The sequence below is a fragment of the Carcharhinus amblyrhynchos genome, chromosome 33 (assembly GCF_965287045.1).
Source record: "Carcharhinus amblyrhynchos chromosome 33, sCarAmb.v2.hapA, whole genome shotgun sequence".
NCBI classification, from domain to species: domain Eukaryota; kingdom Metazoa; phylum Chordata; class Chondrichthyes; order Carcharhiniformes; family Carcharhinidae; genus Carcharhinus; species Carcharhinus amblyrhynchos.
In genome coordinates this window covers 16,891,232-16,897,539 of record NC_137356.1, presented here as the reverse complement: position 1 = coordinate 16,897,539, position 6,308 = coordinate 16,891,232, and positions in this window count along the sequence as shown.

The window sequence follows — 6,308 nt, the reverse complement described above, 5'->3', positions numbered from 1 at the left end:
TCCCTAGTTTCCCAAGGATAGTTGAGAATTAATCACATTGCTGTGGCTGTGGAGGCACCTGTAGGCCAGTCCAAGTAAGAACAGCAGATTTCCTTCCCTAAAGGAACCAGATGGGTTTTTCAAACAATCAGCAATGGTTTCATGGTCATCAGTGGATTCTTAATTCTAGCCTCTGATCTGCTCTTGTAGCCACTTTATCTGTGAGAGGCATTCCCCATCTAGGTATTATTTCATTCACCAATATCAAAGCCACAGTTCAGGCTGTGGCATCTTTGCACGGGAATGCTTCAACCCATCAGATAAACTGACCTTTCACTGGGGGCAATGATCCGGTGAAATCCATTTGCAAGTTTTCCCCAGATCCTTTGGGCTGCAGCCAAATCCTGCAGGGTCTGGCTCCACCAGAGCATGGTATGCATTCACTGCAACCATTCCCATGCCTTTCCATAACCACAAAAATTTGATCATATTCATGCTCCCTATATGAGCTAGTCCATGGTATACTTTCAATAAGTTTTCTGTACTGCTTCAAGAACTATTATTTTTCCTTCCCTTCTCCATACTCCATGGTCTTTCTGTCCTTTGTAATTCTTCCATCTCTACTTCCCCTGATGCCTGTCCTTGTACCTATTTCACACTAATGTCTCTGCTATCTCTAGCTTTCTAAGCTGCTACTCCTGAAATTTGTATCCATTCCCAATCCTGTTCTACTAAATCTGCCTAATTGGTACCTCCCTATGCTTGGTTTTCAACCCTTCTATAGGCATGTACTTTTATTACAGCTGCCTCTAAGGCACTGCAGGTAGCTTGGATTAGATTTATGTGTTGTATGTGTCCTCCACTAGAAGTCACAAAACCTCACTTACCTAGCTGTCATGTACCACACCAGATGGATATTTGCCGTCAGTGTAGATGTTAACTTGCTTCCCTTTACCCCACCAAGGTTTTGGTTCGAGCGAGCAACTCAGCTACTTGTGCTGAATTATTCCTGGGGATTTGTTCTACAATCACTGTTCCTTCATCTACCACTGCCCTTGCAGTGGAGGGTTTGCCCCTGATATATCTTCCCACTCCATCTACGTATAGGTTAATTACCCCTTCTACTACAAGTGGTTCCTCTGCTAAATCCTCACTTTCTTCCTTATTCACTTCCCCTACATATTCATGCCCTGTTCCTTGAACAGTTATTCCTCCTCTGGGGTTTTCCCTTACAACCCTGCTGATCTCTACCTCCAGGGAAGAGATTTGCGTCCAATTTTGAACATCTTCCATCAGAAACCCCTTTCAATTCCCCAGCCAGGATGATTGTGTGGGAACGACAAAGGATTATTTTCCCATCACGGTGACAGGCTCTGAAACACTTCACTGCCCACAAGGCATGTGCTAATGTTCTTACACATCAATGCATGCCTCTGGCGACTGACTCTATTTGGGCTGAGTAGTACCTCACGGGTCTTATCACCATGCTGTTGGGCTACTACAGTGGCTTGTATTCCATCATTTTCTTGACAAAATGTGAAATGACTTTGATCCAATATTCCCAATGTGGGAGTCTTTACCATAGCTTGCTCCAAATCAGAGAGAGTCTGCTTTTCCTTCTATCTATCTGTTCATTGCTGGCCCTTCCTCCCTTGATCAGAATAGAGGTTTCACAAGTACTGCATAATACAAAATTCCCACAGTAATTAAACTCTCAGTACTTGTCTAACCCCTTTTATGGGAGTAGGCCTTTGCATGCAAAGCATAGCTGCCTTCTGATCTTCTAGAATTTCTTTTTTACCTTGGGATATGGTATGTCCCAAATATATCACCTGTTCCTGCTCTGGTTGAGCCGTTCTGGTGTCTAACTTAAGTCTGGCTTCTTGAATCACTTGAATGAACCTATGAGAGGCTAAGCAATGTGACATTGAACAGTCTGGTGCAATCAAAATGTCATCTGCATATTGTAGGATGATTGTTCCTGTACAGTCTAAGAGAGAAACTATCTGTGTGGGTTTCCTCCCACAATCCAAAGATGTGCAAGTTAGGTTGATTGGCCATGCTAAAAATTGCTCCTTAGTATCCTGGGATGTGTAGGTTAGAGGGATTAGCAGGTAAATGTGTAGTGATATGGGGATGGGGCTTGGGTGGGATTGTGGTGGGTGCAGATTCGATGGGCCAAAGGGCCTGTTTCAGCACTGTAGGGTTCTATGTTCTATCTGTTGAATTTGATTTATTAGTCGCAAGTAAGGCTTACATTTATACTGCAATGAAGTTACTGTAAAATTCCCCTAGTTGCCACATTCTGGCACCTGCTGTGGGAGGACACTGGGGTACGGGGCGAATGTGTAAACTTCACACAGTGACCCAAGCCGGGAATTGAACCTGGCACTGTGAAGCAGCAGTGCTAACCACTGCTGCCCAGCTACGTATTTATGAAAAATCACTGGACTATTGTGGAATCCCAGTGGCAGATGAGTGTATTGCTGTTTCCCAACTGTCAATGCAAACTTATAGTGGTGTTCCCCAGCTATGAGAATCGACTAGAATCCATTGGCTATGTGTAGTATTGTAGATATCGTCTGTTCTAGTCCAATAGTATTCTGGATACGAGGTGGATTTGTCACGAGTCATGTTGTGATGTAAGGCAGTATAATCGATTGGTTAATCGGTAACTGCCATCAGTTTTTTAACTGGCCAAACAGGTGAATTAGCCTTGGAAGAGGTCTTGGTCACTATTTGTTACTTCTCCAAGTCTGCAATAATGATTGTAACTACTTCCATTGCACCTGGTTTAATGGGATATCACTTATGTGTAGGATAAACTTTCCCAGGGATCATTATTGAGGAACAGAAAGTACAAACAATTCTGTTTTACGTATGGCCCAAAACTGAGGATACTGCTTAGCCAAATTTCCCCATATTGTCTCACTCTGCCAATTTGATCGGAGAGTTGCTATCCCCAAAATACTACATCCCTTTATCTGACTCCACTGATTCTGTTTACACGGCCTGCACAATTTTAATAAAGCCTGCATTGGCATCAATTACAGCTCCCAATTGTTCTAGCAAGTCTGTTCCTAAAATAATTTTTTCCCTCACTGAACATATTCCCAATCTGGACCTGTTCCTCTCCACTCTCAATCTCCAATATAGTGGGTTCATGTAATACTGTGGTCTTCAGTCACCCTGCTGCTCCTCTCAACTGTATGGTTTGGTGAGTTGTCTGCAAATGTAAATCTGTTTAGATTTGGTTGCCCTGGTATCTACCAATACAATACAAGGTTGGCCATCTAGTGCCGCTTCCATATAATTCTGGGGACCTCGATCCATAGCCTTGAGATTCGTTGATTGTCATTTCTGACCTAACAATTTCTACAACTCAGCTGCTGTCATCTGGATTACTGGCAGCGATAACTGCTGTCTTACGGTTGACCTCCAGAGGGTAACCTCATCCTATTGCAACCCTGTCATTCCCATCCCCGCCGCCGCCCCCCCCCCCCCCCCCTCCTCAATCTTCTGCCCAGCAATCTTTTGTCATGACCTAACTTGTGGCAATTGTAACTCAGGCTATTTACCTTGTCAATCTCTAGCAATCTGCCCACTCTTTCCCCTGGCTAAGCACGTTCCTCCAATTCTAGGCTATGGCTTGTCGGTCTGTACCGGGGTTATTTTGGGACTTTTCTGACAATTGGCTTCTGCTTTCATAGCCCACTTCATAATTTCCCGACAATTATTTCCTACAGGGAGACCCATTTCTATACTTCCAGTCAGGGCCGGATTAAATCTGTCGTTGAGAGAGCTCAAAAACTCAAATATTTGAGCGAGCTCAAATAACATCATCACTCATAGGGGTCATTTACTCCCTCCTTCAATCACATAAGCCCTGAACTTTCTTTCTCTGTATTCTCCTACAGTTTCCCTGGGACCCTGCTTAATTAAGGTTACCTTAATCCAGTTAGTGTGTAAGCCCTATGTCCCACTTAAATCTTTTGTATATTTGTTGGTTGTTGTGACCTGCCACATCCATTCTCTTCCTCTCAAGGCAGCGGGCAACATTTGCCACACTGATCCAGCTAATTTTCCCTTTACCAATAAACTCATGTCATCTTGAATTAAATTACAAACCTCCCTCCATTTTCCCAAAAAGCCGAATTCTGGGTTATGGTGTAATGGACCTAACTTATCCATAAACATCTGTTTCTCAGCAAGCAGCACTTCTTGGCGAATTGTGGTGAGGAGTCCTACCTCATCTGTGGGAGTTTTTAACCATGGTTTAGATTGGTGCTACAGGAACGGATGGGGCTACCACATTACGGGAAGGGGGATTACTGCCTCCCTGAGCTGCCTTCTCCAACGAACTTTCCAAACTTACTGCCCCTTCATCCGACTCCCCTCTGCCTCCTATCCCCAGGAGTGCGGGATACAACCGTCCTCTTCCTATGGGTGTTTCTGATTCCTTCCTGTCCCGTCTTTACAGCAGCTATTTGCTTACTACATGCCTCCCCTGGAGGCAGTTTCTCATCCTAGCTGCTGATATAACAGCAGCCATTTCCAATTTAGTTCTCAGTTGGCATTCCACCAGCACTTATGGAGTCATAGAGTCATAGAGGTTTACAGCATGGAAACAGTCCCTTCGGCCCAACCTGTCCATGCCGCCCCTTTTTTAAACCCCGAAGCTAATCCCAATTGTCTGCACTTGGCCCATATCCCTCTGTACCCATCATACCCATGTAACTGTCTAAATGCTTTTTAAAAAACAAAATTGTACCTGCCTCTACTACTACCTCTGGCAGCTTGTTCCAGACACTCACCACCTTCTGTGTGAACGAATTGTCTCTCTGGACGCTTCTGTATCTCTCCCCTCTAACCTTAAACCTCTAGGTTTAGACTCCCCTACCTTTGGGAAAAGATATTAACAATCTAGATGATCTATGCCCCTCATTATTTTATAGACCTCAATAAGATCTCCCCTCAATCTTCTATGCTCCAGTCTCTCTAGCATCCCAGTAAATCTTTTCTGCACTTTTTCTAGTTTAATAATATCCTTTCTATAATAGGGTGACCAGAACTGTACACAGAATTCCAAGTATGGTCTTACCAATGTCTTGTACAACTTCAACAAGAGCTCAGTGCCGGGGCCTTCTGGATTATACACTTTCTCTATCATCTTTTTATTAATTTCCCATGTTCTGTTGCTGCTGTTTGTATTACACATCCCATCTCTTATGATTCTTATGTCCCTCTCTGGGGACGTCTGGCGCCCGGATTGACAACTTTTACAGTTCTAACCCCCTTGACACTTTCATGCTGTGTGGCCTTTCGCTCTGCTGTTTGGGAAGTTTCAGGTGTCCGATCCCTGGTCCTGCACATTAAGAGCAACTAACCCTTAATGTCTTTGTCTTTCGCATGGCATCTCGCTCTGTTATTCAGGGCAGCATAGGCCTTGCCATCCCTCCACCCCTCCCTCCTCCACATTAAGCACAATAAGGATGTGGAGGCTTTGGAGAGGGTACAGAAAAGATTTACCAGGATGTTGCCTGGTATGGAGGGCATTAGCTATGAGGAGAGGTTGGAGAAACTTGGTTTGTTCTCACTGATATGATAGAGGTTGAAAGGCGACCTGGTAGAAGTCCACAAGATTATGAAAGGCATGGACAGAGTGGATAGTCAGAAGCTTTTTCCCAGGGTGGAAGCGTCAATTACTACGGGGCACAGGTTTAAGGTGCGAGGGGCAAGGTTTAAAGGAGACATAATTCCTTTAATTTTTTTACACAGAGGATGGTGGGTGCCTAGAACTCACTGCCGAGGGAGGTAGTGGAAGCGGACACAGTAGTGACTTTTAAGGGGCATCTGGACAAATACATGAAAAGGATGGGAACAGAGGGATATGGTCCCCAGAAGGATAGGGGGTTTTAGTTCAGTCGGGCAGCATAGTCGGTGCAGGCTTGGAGGGCCGAAGGGCCTGTTCCTGTGCTGTAATTTTCTTTTTGTTTTGCCTTTACGCAGTGACAGTTTTTGCAAACCTTGTTTGGATAGGTCAATTTATGGTTCTGGTGGCCTGACATATGACTCCTCTAACTACTCGGGTGTTAAAAATAAAACGTACTCATCCCCTCTTAGGGGACGAGTCCTGCCACTGGGTTTCTGTGACTCTACCCTGCTCACAGTGCCAAAGTTGTTGCTGGTCTTTTTCAGAGATGAGCTATTGCCAAAACTCAGCTAATACAAAGACTCACAAAGTCAGTATTTTGGTTAAAGCCATATCTTTATTTGACCGTCGGTCACTGGAGAGAGAGCATTGGGCAGTCCAACATCTCTCTAAAGAG